This window comes from Sinohyriopsis cumingii, chromosome 7 (genome assembly GCF_028554795.1).
Source record: "Sinohyriopsis cumingii isolate HCF-2022 chromosome 7, ASM2855479v2, whole genome shotgun sequence".
NCBI classification, from domain to species: Eukaryota; Metazoa; Mollusca; class Bivalvia; order Unionida; family Unionidae; genus Sinohyriopsis; species Sinohyriopsis cumingii.
Window position 1 is genome coordinate 77,901,594 of NC_142967.1, and position 20,144 is coordinate 77,921,737.

Here is a 20,144-nt window from a genome sequence, read left to right on the forward strand (position 1 = left end):
ACCATCCCGGTAAACACGCATGTATACTAAGAGTTTAGTACAATAGTTTCAAACAATTGGCACCATTACGCATTTTGTTATGACGACTTGCTAAAGTCATTCTAATAAATATCTTGATTGTACTTTAGAATTCTTCGTAAAATTGTGTTTACATGTGTTTATGCAAAGCGCAGAATTGCTCACGATGACTGGTGCACTTCCGTTGTCAAGTCTTTAGTTTTGGAGGTGCGTAGTTTGTGCACGTTGTCTAGTCTGGTTCCTTGATCTCTGGTCAGCTGGTTCCTGACCTCTGGTCAGGTAACCAGATTACACGTTGTCAATCTTCAATTTTGGAGGTCAGTGAATCTTGCATATTGCCCGCAATTCCAAAATACTTTAACAGAAGTGATATATTTTGAAACGCACCAGCACTTGTGAAGTTTGAGTGATAAAATTTCACGCTTAATCAAAAATGAAGAAAGTTTGTTCTTTGAAAGTTATCGGTGACCACAATACACCATTTGACTTTGAGCGTCATTTTTTGGTTAGGAATGTGAGAAAAATACCCTTTGATTTATACATTGGTGTTAGCAACGAAAATTCTACCTTCGAAATCATAGCCTCGTATCTGACGCAAAATTCTGATCCTAAGGTCGAATTTTACTATACTACACTGATGTATATGAATGACTCCGTTAGTTCTTCATGACAAATCTATTTACGAGGTGATTATCATTATTATTATTATCATTATTATTATTATTATCATTATTATCATTATTATTATTATTATTATTATTATTATTATTATTATTATTATTATTATCATTATTATTATTATTATCATTATTATTATTATCATTATTATTATTATCATTATTATTATTATTATTATTATTATTATATGCTCGACTCCATAAAGGTGTCCGTTTACATTCTAGAAGGTATGTCATGTCGCCAATTGTCCAGCCCTAAATCAATGATCTAATTACATAGTGTTAATTAAGGACCAACCATTTAAATTTCGTTGTGGCGGTGGTGCTATAATTGTCGTTCGAACCAGGATATTGTTGTTGTTATTTTTTATTTTATCTGAAAATAGTTTAAATTGTTTTCTAATAATATAAAGATGATAGCACGTTTCTACTTCTTTAAATAAAACAGTGTCGATAATCATTTTCCAGAATGACGAGCAAGTTTGAATTCAATACCATTTTTTCTTTATCGTTTGAAGCTGTATTCATGGGCACTCGCACATAGGCACGCACCCCACCCCACCCCGATTTCACTTCTAAACATGTTTTGGCCTAAATCGCAAAACTTAATTGCTGATCACTATATGTTTGCCCCCACCCCCACCCCGAAAATAATTCTACTGGCTCCCCTGGCTGTAATGAGTGCCAAAACCAGTATAACATTCCACTTCCCGCTCCATCCTTTTTAGAGATTCTTTAGTACTGCAGCTCAATTACGCCGCTAACTTTGCTGCTGATACTACCACTACTACTACTACTACCACTACTACTACTACTACTACAGGTACAACAATTGCCATCATCAATGCCACAAAGAACGCCACACTATTTTCTTAAACATCATGCTCAAGCTTCAATTTCTCTTTTATGTCAAAGTCATTCTTCGAGCAATTTTAGCTGCCAGGTATCTGAAACACCAATTTCCGGCTCTACAGTCATGCTTATACGGTAACATATATAATTTGATTGGCCGTAATCAACTCCATTTGATCCAAGCCATTATGAATTATTGCCTTGTTTAAAAAAAATCGAGATGTTTACAAGTAGTTACATATGTATCCACAAGGGCGTTGTTATGGCACGAAATTTACTTCATGCATACATCGGACGTAAGGGACTAATAATAGTTTCTAATCAGTAGATAGTAGATTAGCATCGAATTGAATAGTCCTTGAGTTAGACTATTCGATCTTGGAAATCGCACTCGCACCATTCTGGTAACGAGACGAGTCCAACGCTTTTTATTTCTATCGTTTATTAAAATCAACAAAACATATACAAAATATATGAAAACTTTTGACAGAACAAGAAATATTAAAATGTTCAGTAAATATTTCCACTGATTAAACAAAGGATAGTGTTTGCCATTCAGAAACGATTTCAATGATTCGTCCTTTGTTTTTGTTTCATCTTGGGAAAGATATGGCCATGTATAATGTATACTTTTTCAGGGCAAATCTGAAAATCTAACGATATCTATAAAGACGTTCAATTATCCATACCGAGATTTCGTCTTCTATAGATAAAATATTTAGCAGTACAGAGGTAACAAATGTAGAAAATGCAAATTTAAGTTCTTTTTGTCTGATTGAAAACCCAGTACAAACATTTTTTCTTTCTAAAAATATAGCGAATTCAATAAATAAATAAGTCAGTAGGGACAGAATAACACCGACCAAAAAAGCATAAGAAACAAATCTTCCTCTTTTTTACACAGACTGGATAGGTACTAGCTAGCAAGAGGAAAGTCTCCAAACATTGGCAAAGCTGGCATTTGGGAAGAAGAAAACAAACAACAAAAGATCCCCAAAACTTCAATACATGCCCAGAGAGAGAGAGAGAGAGAGAGAGAGTTGGCACCTGAACCCAGGAGAGACTGACTATACAAATACGACATCAACACGGAGATCGTGCGGCGTTAGTAAGAACAAATAGCACGTTAACTTCGCCTTCGCTTTGATTAGGAAACAGTTGTAGGAATGTGCATCAATTTGATGTGAGACGATTCGATGACCTAAGTAGTTAGAGCGTTCGCCTCGGATGAGGAAGGTCGCGGATTCTAACCCCGGTCGAGTCATACCAAAGACTTAAAAGAATGGCGCTCAGAACTCAAGTTGATATGTTTGGTTATTCGCCTCTAGCGGAGCGTACTACATATGTTACAACAGCAAAGACCGACGTTATTCCAAATGTGACTGAATGAAACAATACCCCACTCCGATTTTACCTCTAAACATAAAAGCTGACCACTATGTACGTATGTAGATAGCTGCAAACGAGGATTTCGAGTCACCACCCCCACCCCAAATCCGACTGCTGGAGCATGCCTCATCCCTTGACTCTATTGGGCTTTGAAACCCCACCACACCTCGAAATGTTCCTAGGGTTTAGCGGCACCTCAACAGTATCCTGTTTATGTTGTGTAGATGAAACGTTTCCCAGTAAACATGGTAAAGGTAAAAGCTCCCCAGTAAACATGGTAAAGGAGAACGATTGCTGCAATCGTCAAAACGATTAACTCTTCTTAATAAAGGTAAAAATATACACCTCTAAGATATATGCTCCTTATCATGTAAACGCCTTAACAAGGTTTGCAAATAAAAGACAAGGGTAAAAGAGACAAAACCGTATACATGATTTTCTTCTTCCTCATCGTCTTCTTTGTCATCATTTGTTGTCCGTTTTATCATATACCCATACTTTTATTCGTAAATAATTGTAATTCAAGAGTACATCCTATGATAGGTTATTTTATTGCAGTTGCAATAGAAATATCGCAAGAAAATGAACCAAGTTTTCGTCTTTCAATGTGAAAAATTGCACATATTTTCTCCCCACTCTATTTATCATCCACAGAAAGTAAAATAAACAGTTTCTAATTTATTTTATGATCCCATTCTTCCCGCACCGCCACTTTAATGGTTGCTTCGGTGAATGAACGGCTTGCGGAAAGTGCAATCGGTGTGGGTGCTGAATTATGCCCGTAACTGATAGCGTCAATTTCACTAATCAGGTGACTGACACGAAAATTGCCCATCTCATCAACAACAAAATTCATGATAATATTTCCCGGAACAATTTGCTGCTTAGACGAATTTGCTCAAAACGCTACTATATCATCTTGGTGACAGCTGTTCCAGCTTACTGACCGATATTCTAAGAATGTAAGGACTTGTATCGGTGTTTGCATCTTGTATGCTCTCCATAAAAGACATTGATGTTGACAACACAGTATTTCCGGACTTCACAAATAGTTCAATACAATCTTTTAGGCAGTGAGGGGGGTATGACGTCAACATAATGCATTTATGTTTGTTTCTCTTGTTCTGGGAAACATAATCTATTACTTCCTGTTTATCGCTTGACACACTTATATACGCAATAAATTGTTTTAAAGCAGAAAACATTTTCCATTGTGTCATTCAATATGCGGTGAACGGTCACATGCACCATTATACTTGCTTATAAATCGAATCAATCTGCAAACAACAAACATCCTGATCTGCGTAGCATAATGTGCCTGCATATTCGGGTCTATGTTGTGTGTTCTACTGATAACTCCTTTCGAACTGCACAGGCCAAGGTCTGTCGGGCTCATCATGTGACAGCAGATCTGGGTCTGTGCAGTTTGCAGTCGGACTCGACTTATAAGCAGGAAAGGACGATTCTATTTCTGAGTTTCTTGATATGGGTGAAAAAAGCTGTCTTAAATGGTTCGTTTTTAATAAATGCCATTGAAACTACATTATATGGTGAGTAGTCCCTATTATAAGTTGTGTATTTTATTATTATATGATGTATATTGTTTATACACATTGAAATTACTACTATGTTGTGCATTTCTTATTATACACATGTTGTAATTATATGATGTGTATTTGGATCAAATGGAATACAGATTTGCATTTGTTTCTGTATTTTGCTGCCAAATAAAAACTGTATGCCGTGAATGACGTTACTATGTGATGTGATTCTTTTATTAAATACTATACATTTTTCATTCTTTGATGTGAAAACGGTTCTAAAGAAACTTTTTACTGATGCACCTGCTACGAAAGACGAATAATGTGTAATCTTACCAAATAGTTGGTTGAAATAACTATAACACCGTACTTGCTGAGGTTATCTAAACTGCATGTCTCTTGCTATTTTACTACAGTCTTTTCCAGATGACGTCGTCTGCAGTCATAATGAAAGCCAGCTGATAGATGTGAGTACAGATTATATAAAGCATGTGCCAACTGAAGCTAATTATGTTGATCTGGAGACAAAATTACACAACATATGCACAAAAGAACGGACAGGACTTTGGCAATAAATGACCCGCTGGCTGATTTGGTCTCGGTTTCACTTGTGGAAAATGGCACATTTTGGTTGACTTATAAAGGACCCTTTTCCAGCATTCCCTCGATACTGGTACCTTTCTGACCACTGAGGCTTAAATTCGTTTGAAAGTATCTGGTGTTGTTACCAACAACCCCCTGAACTGCCGAGTGTAAATTTACCTAACCATCCACGTGACCGTGTCTGTCTTGATGGCACTACGATTTTCTTCGCTTTTCATGATATTTTTTTAAATCTCTCAGAATAAGTTTAGCTGTTTTTTCTACAGCGTTTTGGCGAAATAGTTGTAGGCTTTGCAATAGTTTTCAGTACCTTTTAGTTATTTTTGTGTCTGACTAATCCGTTCGATCTATCAACGATTGTAATTATTCTTGTATTCTTCTTTTAACTGTGATATCTCGGTGAGAGTATAATTAGGAGGTAAATGAGGTATCCGTTGTTCGTACCAAAGATGGAGTTCCAGCCATCGTTGGTATGGAACTAAAGTCAGCTTTTATCCTACCATGTGATTCAAAGGTACATGTGTGATGTCTTTCCAGAAAAATGTCCTTTATATCTTCTTACATCTCACCTTATCACTCCTTCCAAAAGAGGTTACCAATCATCCTAACCAAGGAACTGTCACTTTTAACAAGGGTTCTATCAGCATGGGTAGAAATCCTATTCGCAGGACCAGCATTTCTTTCTTTTGACTGATGAGGAGTTTCCTTTTCGCCATTTGACGAAGAACGTTTCGATTTTTCCTAATCATTGATTTTGTATACTGAATTAATGCGTCCTTCTGTCAACACGTTCAACCAATATTCAGTCATGGTATCAATGATTTCTTAGGGTGCTTATCGAATAATTTATTTTAGCATTAGAGGACGGAGTTTGAAGGTACAACCCAATGTTTAGCTAAACGAGGAGAGAGTTCCTTTGACCCCTTTTTTGAATGAAGGTTACTGATTTGGGGCGGAAAGGGATAAGGATGCGCCCTTCATGGTGTCAGCTTTTATTTCGGGAGCAAAAACAATGAAGTGAGTCTTTTCCGACACATTTTGTTATACTGGAATTCGTCTGCATCGAATTTCCGTACGTCGTACCAACTTTACTATGCGCATCATTCAAAGATGTGGTCTTTTCACCGGACTAAATCGTGACGATTTATGTTTTGGATAAATGCAGTTTACATTGTAACACAGTTGATCTTTTTGTGTATTTCTGCTTTAGGAGAGGCCACATTTTAGCAGCATCATCAAATGTAAGAGCAGTAGTGGAAGACGTCGCTGTTGACGGAGAAGCAAAGTTCCGTTAGAGATGGGTTTCCTTTTTCTTAAAATCAATTAAGGAAATGTTGCTCTTGCAAGAGGCTTAGTAGGAATCACAATAAACAGCAAAGAAGAACCTAAAGTTGCAGGGGAAACACTGTCACCAAGCGAGATGGTTTTCTGGAGCAGGTGCGCCATGCAGAAGCGTGTCTCTTTCAGACAGGGGACGTGCTTTTTCCCCATTGGAACTGTTCCTCTTGGATTTTTCTCCTCCTTGTAAGCGAGTGAACCTGCTGTACAATTCTTCCTTTAGGTTTGCGATTTCTTTTTGCTGAGATTTGTCTTTTTCTTGTTTTGGCTTCATAAGTAGGGTCCAATTTTAAAAGTGAATAAATAATTACACTTCCTAAGTGAACGATGTCTTGCAGTAACTGATGTGTTGTCAAAGTAAACTATCGTATCATTTTTCAGAGACTTCCATGTAACAATTGTGACGGGACTTTCTATTTTCTTCACGACTTGTGGAAATGGTTCGCGTAAACCAACGTTTAATTTCTTCTTTGTTTTCTCCTAACATGGCATCGACGATGATACGATGTATTTGACTAAAATCAGATACGATCACATCGTCGTCGCAAGGAATGCCCTCTACAAATGAAATGGATTCTCCTGGCCTTTCTTACAGTAATGCGCAAACTGACTGACTCATTTTGTAAGACCACGCGGTACGTTGTTTAGAAGCTTAAACAATCTGTGTTCAATCAAATCGTTAGACAAATTCAGTTTGCCAGAAACACTCCGTCCTGCGATCAATATGTTACAGGTATGGCAAGGTCAATTTTCGTCAATCGTTTTGAGAACAGACGAGGTGGATGCAGCCATAATCATGCTATTGAGAATTCTGAGAATGCCTTCAAAGACACGTGATACTTTGTTTATACTCATCTAATGCTTTTCAAACTGCGTAGCAAGCAAAAACAAAACATTTACTTTTCAGTGTACAAGAATTAAAACACAAAATTACACAAAGCATAAATGACTCCGTAAATCAATGTGGATCATTCGCCTCGGATGCTGGATGTCGCGGGTTCGAACCCCGACCGAGTCATACCTAAGACTTATAAAAATGGTACAAGCAGCTTCCTCGCCTGGCGCTCAGCATTAAGACGTTAGTGTTAGGACTGGTCAGCCTGGTGTCAGGATAATGTGACTGGATGGGACATGATGCCACATATCTGCGGCATGATGCCCCACTGCTAGACATCACTATAAACTGCCACACTGCAGACATCATTGCGATATGACTGAATTTTTTTAAAGCTATGTGAAAAATCAAAATCACACACACACACACACACACACACGCACACACGCACACACACTTCAATAATTGAGCTATCCTACGCCTTTCCATTGGTACATAAACTTGAACACGATGAATTATTACATTCTGTATAGATATAAAATCCACGCGATCGAGTTCAGTCAGGAGGACTCAGACAAACAAGTAATAGAAGTTTAATTGCATAATAACTGTCAGTTGGTCAACAATCTCGTTGGTCAGCAGTCTTCTGGGAATGCCAATAAAAAGATTCTGAATATTTGTCATTACCAGCATAATTAGCAGTTTTTGGCTGCAAAACATCTGAAAGCGTCTCATATGTATGTTAAATACTGCCGGTCCGTTATACGTGTGAACACCCTCCTCTCCTGCAAGATAAAAATATGCAAGTCATTTGAACGAGTTGTACACTCGTTCAAACTAATTTTTAACTAGTATACATAAATTTTATCTAGTACACATATTTTAATATGTCGCGTAAATGATAAGCCGTTTAAATAACATTTTATCATGCTGTTCTAAAATGCCTTTCATAGTAAAACTGGCAGATATTGTCAAATTTATGTTTTGGAAACCAAAGTCAGGAAGATAGGCGATCAGGGGCGATCACTCCCTTAAACATTGTCTTTTGAACATTGGAAATCTTATATATACCGATGCCATTTAATTATGTGCATCGAGGTTTCTACAAACAATTCTTATTTTAAAAATCACCCTCTCTTTCAAATAATAGCGTAATTACAGGCTCGGGAATCTTGACACGACGTAAGTGGCTCAGTAGTTAGAGTGCGGGACTTGCTAGAGAAGGAGGGCGGTTTTGAATCCTACCACTGGATCAGCTAGGGTCGGCTATCGTGCCTTTGTAAGAGACAATTTACTTGCTTTGGCACTATATAACCTTCTTGTCTTGATGTGCCGTAAGACACGCAACAATCATTTTTCGACTATCCGATGAAAAAGTTTCGAATAAACGATTAGTGATTCCGTGGCCTCTGCGTTGTAATCGTTTTATATTCAAGATAAAAACGTTGTGTCCCGCTGGCCGTATTGGTGCATTCTTTTGTATGTGATGATATGCGGAGAAAACCTGCAATGATGCGAATTATAACGCATGACATAATGTCATTTTACTTTGCGTATCAGGATGCGCATAAGCAAAACAATGATTATTCTTGAAATGTCAGAATTCCTGGTGCCGACTGGACAGTTACGAGAGAAACTATTTGAAGAGGATACTTAGATATCGAGACCGATCATGTTTAACTTGCATCTGGACGAATGGAGGGAACCAGCACGCCATTTTTGTATCTATGTAACCTTTACTTTGATTGGATGCGAAATCTTGCAACATACAACAAAGTGATTGACGCTTAATGTAATTTTAAAGGAGATTATTTACGATTTTCAAAGTTACATAAAACAAGAAGATTTTTTCCTGTTGTTTTTTTGTTGTTGTCACAGCAGTGAAACAAACATGCTTTTGCAGCAAGCTGGTAGTAAGGAATACTCAAAGGGAGTGAATTCTGTAAGAAATTGATAACGAACAGAACTGCGAGAACGAGATATGTATAGTTTAGATCATGTTAGCATGCAGATCTAAACGGGTTGCAAAGTTCAAAGTCCTTTTTCTTCCACTCACCACTAGCACTCCCCTTCCCAATGCAGTATCGCCAACGCGTTCAAAATGTTCTGTCGTGTTCGGGTAAATGTATCACTTAACACACTATTCATGTCCGTGATCCCTGTATTATCTAGTCCATATCAGAGCTGCGTAATGCCATTCAATACGTTATACTGATAAACCCATTGAGACTTCACCTTCGTCACTGTTTGCACCAGATTGTATCCGGTTTTCAAGTGGCCCTGTTAGTAGGAAAGTCTTCTACAACAATGGACTGCCATTAATTTCATTTCGCCAATTATCAATTTCATCCTTGATCGCCGAGGTAATCCAATTGATTGAGATATCGCCTGAGTTGTTCAACATTGGTGTAAAATCTATCAGCGGAAAATTGAAATTAGGCAATTATAGACAGAAATGCCGACGGGAATAGAATGGAACAGTAACCCTTCTGCCCACCATAATACTCCCAGATTGGAAAATATCGATGCAATTTGAATATCAATTAATAAATGGGATAAACGGAATAAGATCTTTAAACTGGGATTACGGAGCATATCCTAAACAGGACAGTGCAGTTGATTCGAATTTAATGTAAGTCTTAGTTGCAGCGAGTAAACTTCTTATAATTTGATATAATAAACCGTTGAAAGCAATCTGTCCAAGCAGAGTGAATAAATAGAATTCGGATTTTTTAACGATTCTGAAATATTCCATCCATTTGCGTACTTTAATTTCGGAAATAAAGGCAGTAACTTGAAACTGTGTTTTCCCATTCTTTTACAGATAACTAAGTCAATGTTTATTTGTATAAATTCGACTCAGTCTATGAAATTTCTATACAAAAGAGGTAAATTACTAGCTATTAATTTTGTCTTTCTTCCGTTGCCATTGAATATTATGGTCCACCGATTGTAAACAAAAGCGCTTGTGCATATACACTCAATACATTTGAGAAACATAAAACAAGATTAATATTAAAATTTGTTTCCATTTTGAGACTGATCATTGCAGAATTACACACACACACACAAACACACACACACACACACACACACACACACACACACACACACATACATACATATATACATACATACACCAAGAAGTAGAAGTTTCTTGGACTGCTTAACACGATTATTCAGTTTATTTCCCTTGCTCGTTGATCAGTATTTTGTGAGATTAATATATAACCGCTCGAGGATTTACATGTGACAAAATCAGCGTGGGAGTTCGTGGACATACTGAGACAAAGTCAACCAGGAGATGTGATTGAAAGTAAACTGGATTGAATGTCGCTATGATGTCACAATGAATAAGCCATATATTTCGGGGTAAATCAACTGTATTACCCGGCACTGGTTATAATTAGACCCAACGTCCCCTTTTCTTGTCTCATTTTAGCCCTCTGTACCTGGGCGCTAAGTCAATCTGATTAAGGGGTCATGTTCAGATGGAAATGTAGCTTTCAAACATCTGAACGTAAATAAAATTGTTCGGTACACACTTATGCCCTTTAACCACACTGCTAAGTCTCCCAAACGCGAATATATTAGACTTCGTCTGATTGCCTGATAACATTATAGATTATGGTAATAACATAGGTCACCAGAACATAACCCATAAGCGGTCGCTATCAGATCCTCACCTAGGACAGTGGAGATCTTATTTGAATCAGATTGGCGCTATGTATGCGCTTCTGCTAATTGGCAATTATAAAATTTTGTATATTATCTTTCATCTGTCCAGCTCGACAGACAACACAGACATGACACATGTCTAACAAAAAAGTTACTAAACTTGACGCTTTCATTTTGCTTGTTATTTTACATTGCTAAAGTCATTTTAATATTCGTTTTGATAATTTGAACTAAGTAAATTTCTTCACAAAAATGTGTTGACAAGTGAGTTTGTAAAATTGGCAATGTTCATACGAGCACTGTGTTGTAAAACTCTTTAGTGTTGAAGATGACATTTTTTTTAACACTTTTTTAGCACTTTAATTTGGCGGTCAGTAGTTCTAGCATGCAGTTCGCAATCCCAGAATATCTAAATGGAAGTTAATGGTTTTGAAGAAAAAACATCGGAATATTTTAAGTTTGCCTTTTGTAATTTTTTTTTGTGACAAGTAAAGGTGCATATCAAACAACAATCAGGAATGAACAGACTTTGTTTGCATTATACGAGTACACAATGTCAGAACAGCAATTAATGTTACCCAAGTGCTAGACATCACTATAAACTGACACAATGCAGACATCGTAGCGATATGACTGAAATTTTGTTAAAGCTACGTTAAAAGTCCAAATCACACACACACACACACACACTCTCTCTCTCTTGTTTAAGATTAACAACGAGTCTACGTTAACAAACTGACGTTCACTCTAACTTAATTACTAGTATAGACGAAAAGTAAAATGTTCAATATACAGATTAGATGAAGCCAAAATTGTTATTGTTTACTACTAATTTTATGGAATGATCTATTTTAGCTCAAGTGTTTTCGTTCTTTGTTCAGTGTATAAAAGAAATTACAATTAGATTATTTATATTACTATTTTCCGAAGGCCATAAATCCTTTAGTGGCAACCCAAATATTGTTGTTTTGTTCTGGTTATCGTATTTACACGTATACCGAACCACCTGCCAACAACAGACTCAGATCTGACGTCGCATAATTCACCAATAGACCAGATTCTCTGCTATTCGCTTGTAATTCCAAGTAATGATTTTCGTAGTTCGACGAATATGTGTAAAAATGGTCAATTTGCTCATATCGAGCATTGCTTATTGTACACCTTCCACCAATGGTCTCGAAATGTCGGTCATTCATGATGGACAATGACCAGTACTGATACCGACCTTATAACAAGTATAAATTGCTCGTTCGACTATTTCTGTAGATAAGGAAAAATATAACACTTGACTTTAAGTCAAAAATAATGTTACGGCTTTGTTGCTCTTGATGAATATTTTCTTACAGATATATTTTCTCATTAGCACAGATATGAGTTTCGTCAGTAGGTTGCAACAGATTGCTCCAGTTCTTTAATATAGTATTGTTTCCTGATTTTAAGCAAAATAGTATATTTCGCGAATAGAGTTGTACTTGGCCTTGCCTTTTTAAAATTTTATTGCAGTAGGTTGGAACAAAGGTCAAGACATGCTCCGGCACCATGACCATGGTACTTCACTGAATCGACTAATGTGGCCAGTGGTTTCCCACGTGGTTGTTTTAATACCACAAGACTGTCGTCCACGTTTGATAAAAAAAAAATCCTGCAATTTTTGTGAATATGGACATGAGTAGGGTATAATCAAAATGGAAAATGTCGCATGCCGAGAAAAAAAGAACGAAAATATTTGTAAGTACCATATATATACATCGTTATGACGAGTCCAGCTTAAAACTGCACAGACCTATATCTGCCGTCGTATAATGAGCCGCCAGATATGGGTCTGTGTAATTTCCTAGGAGTAATCAGTAGTGAAAACCCTGATCTGCAGAGGAATTGTGAAATGGCAGACCAATATCTTTGTTGTTTACAGTTTGAGTAGGTTTATAAGCAAGAATCTACGGTATTGTACTTGTACATGAATACCATGAACACGGCAGTAAAAAAAAATGTACACAGAGCTTACGTCACATATTGAACCGGAAGATCCGTGTCTACGCTATTCACTTGAAATCATAAGCAGATGCAACTCTGGAAATCTGTAAGCTCATTATGTTGGACAGATCTGGGTCAAGGATGTTTGCAGCTGGGCTCCTGCACAAAACAATCCTGATAAACGAGCGTCAATCATCAATGATGCAGAATCAACCTTTTTCGCACACTTGATCTTGAACTTCGTTTTTCATAAACAATACCTCTTAATGACATAAGCATATCCAATGTATATATTAGACTACCATCAATATAAAATGTCGGATTTGAAGAGACGATATAGATGGTGTGTGTACATGTATATCACTTGATAACATCACGGAAAATAGTCTTTTGTAAGTACCAATGTACCTAATATGTATTAGAACTATCCGTTTCGTTTTTGTTATACATAAGTGTAACTTAACGAAATATTTCATGTATATACCGTACATGTTAACGTAACAATAGAGTCATCATAGACCACCCTACCATCCCTGTACTTCTAATACAAAACACAAATCATCATTTGGGATGGCCACGCCAGGACGACGTCTTTTTGTTTCCGCCTTCAACTATATCCATAAAGAACCAATCATTGGGGAAAGGGGGTTTGAATAGTTTTTCATTCTTGAAAGAATGCATTTGCTCTTTCCATCACTTTCAATCATTTGTGATCAAATAAATCTTGTAATAAAGGAAACACAAAAAACCCACAACAAATAGCCTATCGTAGAGACACTGCTTTTGGACCAAGTTTAATAATATGAGCCAACGCCTTCTCTACCCCATGACTTTTTAGCTCATGCGACACTACAAATATATACAATATAAACGCGTCCGTCTTTATGCTGCCAACAGCGGTGTCATGTTATAAACCCACCGGACACTCTTTGCAAACGTGACCGATTTTATGCAGCAAAATCTGCAAGTGTAAACGATTTCACCCTTCAAAAACCTAAACGAATTTTTGAAGCAAAATCGGCCTGCATACACGGTAATCCTCTTGTGAGATAATCCCCCGACAGGCGCCCCCAAGCGGAGTTACCGTGAGATGTCTTGAAAAGACTAATACACTATTACATGCAGATTGATATCCACTGGTAAATATTTACTCGATTTATACCGCCTATAAATCAGTTACATGTTTTAGGTAGCTAGCGTTCTTGTTCTGTACTTGTGCACGAATTCGTCTGATGTTTTCCATAAGCATCAATGTGACTTTGAACTCCGTGTTTGTAATGATTTTACATTCGATGGATAGCGACTACAGTTTACTAATTATATTGAGACTACTTTAAGTGGTCGCTAGAAGTTCTGAATAAACACGTATTCGCAAAGTTGATTTACCGGCGCTCCGAGCCAGTCCGTTACTATTGATATGGCTCTAACAACAATTTCGAGTGGTGCACCTATAAAAGTCGTCCTCATCATGATTACCGACACATAGAGTCCAACAAGTGTTGCCGCGGAGAGTCCGTAAATCTCATCCACAATAACATGCATGCGTTAAGATTTCAGGTGTACCCCGGTTCCCTTAGTGATTTATCTCGCAGCTGTTACTCCGCTTCGCTTATTTTCTAGCATCGGTAGCTCTGAGGGTCCATCATTATTCTTTGATTACTAATATGACCGTGAAGAATAATTATTCGACAAACGTCTCTTCTTCAGGTGTTACACACACATACACTTCCAACCAATTTGTACTGGTATGAGTGACGTGCAATCATAGAAAATATCTACATGGGGAATATTTAAGTCTTTTGCAGACTGAAGGTTTCAAGGGCCTAGTACCAGGTTCACTTAGAACTATACTGATTGCGTAATTTAATGGTGTCAGAAACAAACTTTCTTGTTTTCGCTAAAGAACTCTAAATGAATAAGTGCGTGTTTCTTGGATATCAGTCGAGATTTTCTCTTCTTGGTTGAGTCAGTGTTGGTGCAACGTAATCGATGGAGAATGCATGTTTGGAGGATTTCTCGGTGAATTCCACTTGATATGTTTTTAAGCCCGAATGTGCAGTCTGCGACCGAGCTTTCTCGCGTGTTAATACCATAACACCATGCTGGTCTTGATCTTATATTGGTATGCCAGGGTGGTTCCAACAGTTGATTTCTATTTGGCCCTTAGCAAGTTTATATTTCAATTTTTTCGAACACTGTTTAACACCACTTTGACACAGATACTTTTTGACATGTGGAACAAAGTTACTATTCGTGTTAGTATCCAACACAAGCCAATCCAACAATCTAATCATAGTGTTCAGAATCCAACAATCATTTGCAATAATAAATCTGAAACACAAATACCAAATACGGTCAAGTACCCTTTTCGAAAGACATTGAATCCTTCGAACTGGATATTGATTGTTTTTAATATTGTCTTCTGTAATACGTGTTATTGATCCACTATGCAGGAATTATATATCACTATTGTTGTTACACCCCACATGTTTCTAAATCCGTTTATAAGGAACAAATACTATCCAGGCTCGTATACATTTAAAAGGTGAAGATTAGGTGCATCAAAACCATCCCAACTATAGTGAAAATAAGTCAACCATCTACTTATTATCATTATATTTTCAGATCCCTCTTTGGTTAATATTCCACTGAATATGACTTACTACGCGTGACGCCATCCAAATATTGCCTCAGAAACATCAAAGTAGCTACCGACGTGCCAGAATCTCTTGTTCAAGGTTCTCGGTCATTTCTGCCAGGGTTTTGCGATGGTGCATCGCGGCTTTAAACAACACATATAATTTCTGCGTTGCACGTTTGCAGTTTTTTAATTTGATCTTGGAAAATCACAAGTTCGCCCGGGTCGACGCAAACAACAATCCCACTTGTAAACACAGTCAGGTTATCATTGGTGGCAAACCTGGTCATATCCAAATTAGTTTTGCGGTATGTCCATGCGTTGTAGCGTCCGTATATGTTAATAGGCATTTTATATACTGTTAAACGTAGTTTCTATGCGAAAGTGTAAAATTTACAAGTGCGCATGGTGTTGGTGAACGCTTAAGTGCACGCAGTGCTTCAACAACAAGATGTCCATATACTGGCCTGTCCATCCGAGATTTCAACTGTATTATTAAATCAAATAGTGGCTCTTGTCGAGCGCTAGCATCCCGTGTTTGTCTATGCAAATTGCCATCAACATCCTGCGGCAGTGCAAGCCCGTATAAGTCAAACTGCAACATAGGATGAGGCGTTACAACGAATGAGTTTCAGGTCCTATTGTCATCTGGAGTAACCAAAACTGGTTCATGGACGCGCGAAAAGCTTCACTTCCATCAACGGCGTGTCCTTGGTTGTACTTGTTGTACTTGGTTGCCGAAGACCTCTGGATGAGGGCATTATGCAAATCTTCCCTGGCAGTAGAGAATATTTCCATCTTTATTCGTCTACGAGACCCTACACGTTCAGCGACCGCTTTCTTCAGAGTCATCCCGGATGCTCGATTCCCTATGTGAGGTCTTCCAATGCTGATTGTCGCGATTGTAACATAAACTATAAAAAAATTTTCGCGGACACCTATGTACTCGCGAAGAAGTTCCCGTTCATCTCAAGAATGGTCGCGAAATTGCTTTGCGTGTTTGCGTCAAACACGTTCCTATCAGTCGCTTGCGTCTAGTCTGACATGATATTTGTCGCACTTGCGAGACGGCTCTGATATCCACTAGTCAAGTCTGTAGTGAGGACACTCTAAACATTTTGGAACTCCATTTCCGTATATGCCACGCAATATCGTCAACATTTTACAGATGTCCCAGATCACTTTAGGCATATGTGCATATCGTTTTGTCACATAGATCACATCTGTGGTTTGCGTGGGCCTGGAAAACATATTCTCGAAGGGTTGTCTTGTTTTTCAAGCAGTACATCGTCGTTAACATAAATATTATTTGCACTTGACTCAAGGTCATCAACACCGAATGTTTCTTCACTTAATTAATAGAGGAAGCTTTGCTTCTTGATGAAGACGGAAGCGCTTCCGTAAAATCCTAATTGCATCATGACATGGCTGGTAGTCTGCAGATGGCGCAATCACTCTCAGTCGATCCCACCTTCACCATCGAATGATCAGATTTAACGACAATTGAGTTTTTTTTTCAGATCCGGCCGGACCAATGAAACTTGGAGGGTCCACCTACCGAGTCAAGGTCCACTCAGTGCAGGTAAAACCGTAATATAACAAACAAATACGGATTAGAAACTATCTCCCCATTCTACAGTCTGTACGGCTATTGGAGGGGTGAAGCTGGTCTTGAAAGGTTATCGAGCGCAAAAAAAGTTACCCCCGTGGTCGTTCAAGCGTGGTTATTTGGAGAAGTATTGTGGCAGATTTATCTAGAACAATTTCCCGTGGATGGCTGGAATTGAGGACCCCCAAAGAAGTTCACCAGGTTGATACTCTCTGTCTGTCTGTCTGTCTCTCTCTCTCTCTCTCTCTCTCTCTCTCACACACACACACACACACACGTGGTCGTGGAAGCAGTCCTGCACTATAAACAGTTATGAGTTAACCACTCTAGTCGTTGCCAGCAGATACCAATACTTTGATTAGTTGACTTTCAAAGAATTAGCGTGTATTGCAGAGGGGTATAAACGTAGCTATACACGTTCGCCGCTAACACATATCTGGGGCTGTTACACATGGACGCGGAAAAATATTCTCGAATCTGTTGCTACAGTGTTAGTTAGGAGATGTTAACATACATCGCAACCATTCAACGCACACTTGCAAAAAGACAGTTCGGGTAGCAATACGAGCAGGAATGTCTGATGACTCGTACACAAGAGTGCTAGCTTTATAGAGCTGACAGGCCTTCGCTCCATCAGAACAGCTTCACCGCTGCCCCAAACACAGTTTTATAGCCATCACTGGGACGAAATTTGAATTGGTATAGATATTGTAATGTATATTTAATTTAATTGTTTGTTTGTCAGTTTTAACTTGTTTAAATTCCATTACATTCTATTGTAATGTAACATTATTTCTGGATTTGACATTTTCCAGAATTTTTTTTATAGTTTCTTTTAAATTTCGATGTAAACAAATAATAATATAACATTGTATCTAGTTGCTGACCATGTTCTAGAATCAGTGACAGTTTTGGTAAGAATCAGGAAGTTGAGTCAAGGTCCACCCCAAACGACTGGAGTCAGCCTCGTCAATTGGAAATATATCTACTGTGTTAGTCTCTTTATCACTTAATACGGTATACCGTTCTCCCGCAAGCGATCGTGTCAGACTCTCTTAGAACTAATACTCAAAACGATGCGCGCTGCGTCAGTCAGCCTCTGCAACAAAATACTCTTCAGTGGAAGGAGATTCTAACGATCGGCCATTCTTTTCAGTCAAGTTCGTAATATCACAAGATACCAATGGTAAGTAGATACACAATAAAATTTAATGATTTCTTTCGTTTTTACAGCGGAAGCGTAAGATTAATACTTGTTCAGTTGTAAGATTCATATGATGTAAATGTATTATAATAATAACATGTTAGCCCCTTAATTAATGGTCATGCAAAACTTGATGCAGATTTTAAATAAAACGGATGATGATGATGATGGTCAGTCAGGTTTTTTTTTTTAACGCGCGAGAACTGCAATAACCATAGATAAAAAATGCTTATGGCATGGTCAGGTAATCATAGTTCTTCGTTCGTCTATGAGCAAAAGTTTTTTAATACTTCTACTACGAATTACTTGCAGGATTGCCATAAAACTCGTCGTACGTCCTATTACCGGATTACTACTTAGAAAACATTTCCAAAAAAGCCAAAAAGTTTCATTGTACTTACTTTTTCAATTTATATCATACTACATCAGTAATCATCGTTTGGTGCATTTGTCACTGCGAATGACCTTATTAATGAGACCGGCAAACAAAAGTGGCAGACGCGGGCTTAATGTTGAATAAAAAGCAATAACCTGAAGAAGAAAAAATACTGGATTACAAAATTATCTCAGATTACCCTCATGACCAGTTCTGACATAGGACCCTATTTATGATACTATCTCTTTCATAGTGCCATTCTGATATTAAGTATGACCATCATGGCAGCCACCTGGAAAAACTTGCCACTACTCCTCATAAAATAAAATTCAGATCAGCATGGTGTTTTCAGCAGAAGACTTCTTACGATATTAAGTAGGTACTAAATTAAAATGGTAGTATTCTCACATCCATTACGGTCGCCAAATTAATTAATTAACTAACATTTTAAGCATGTGCGGAGCAAAACCTATCCTGAAAGCACAGTATGTGTGTGTGTGATTTGAATTTTTAACATGGATTTAACAATGTTTCAGTCATATCGCTACAATATCCGCAGTGCGGCAGTTTATAGTGATCTCTAGTAATGGGTCATCATGCTGCAGACATGTAGCATGATGTCCCACCGAGTTATATACTGTTCTGACACTAGGCCGACCAGTCCTAACACTAACCTCTTAATGCTGAGCGCCAAGCGGGGCAGCTGTTAGTACCATTTTGATAAGTCTTTGATATAACTCGACCTGGGATCGAACCCACGACCTCCCGCATCGGAGACGGACGCTCTAACCACTAGGCCACCGGAGCGGTCCAAAGATAAAGTATTCTTGACACACTGGTATTCACTTCACAAAATAAACTCGCGTGCTTAATGTCTTTGGTGTTTTATGCTCTTTGTATGTCAGTTCTAATTTGGAAAACGTTCTATGACAAGCAATGGTACGATGCTGTGCAGTACAAATGCCTACAGGGTACAGTCTTACAAAGTGTGTAGTGACATCAGTAAAATTCTAATTCATGACGTTCTTGGAAATTTAATTTTTTCTGTCCTGGAATATGGCAAGTGTTGCTATCATCAGTTCAATGATTCGCTACATGGAATTTTTTTGTGTGGAATAGCATGTGGAATGATGAATGGGCCACTCTTTGTGTCTGAGTATCAAATAGCTCGGCTTGTGTGTGTGTGTGTGTGTGTGTGTGTGTGTGTGTGTGTCTGTGTGTATATGTGTGTGTCAGAATATTTTGTATGGTGTAATCAAAGTTGGAAAGACTTTAAGTTGCTTTATGAGTGAATTTGCTGTTGTTGTTTTTGTTGGATTTTATAACATCTCCGTGAGGCAGAGCAGAAGACACCAATGGATTCTTTTTAATCGTAGTTCACAGAGCGTAGACACCATGCCTTAGACAACAGG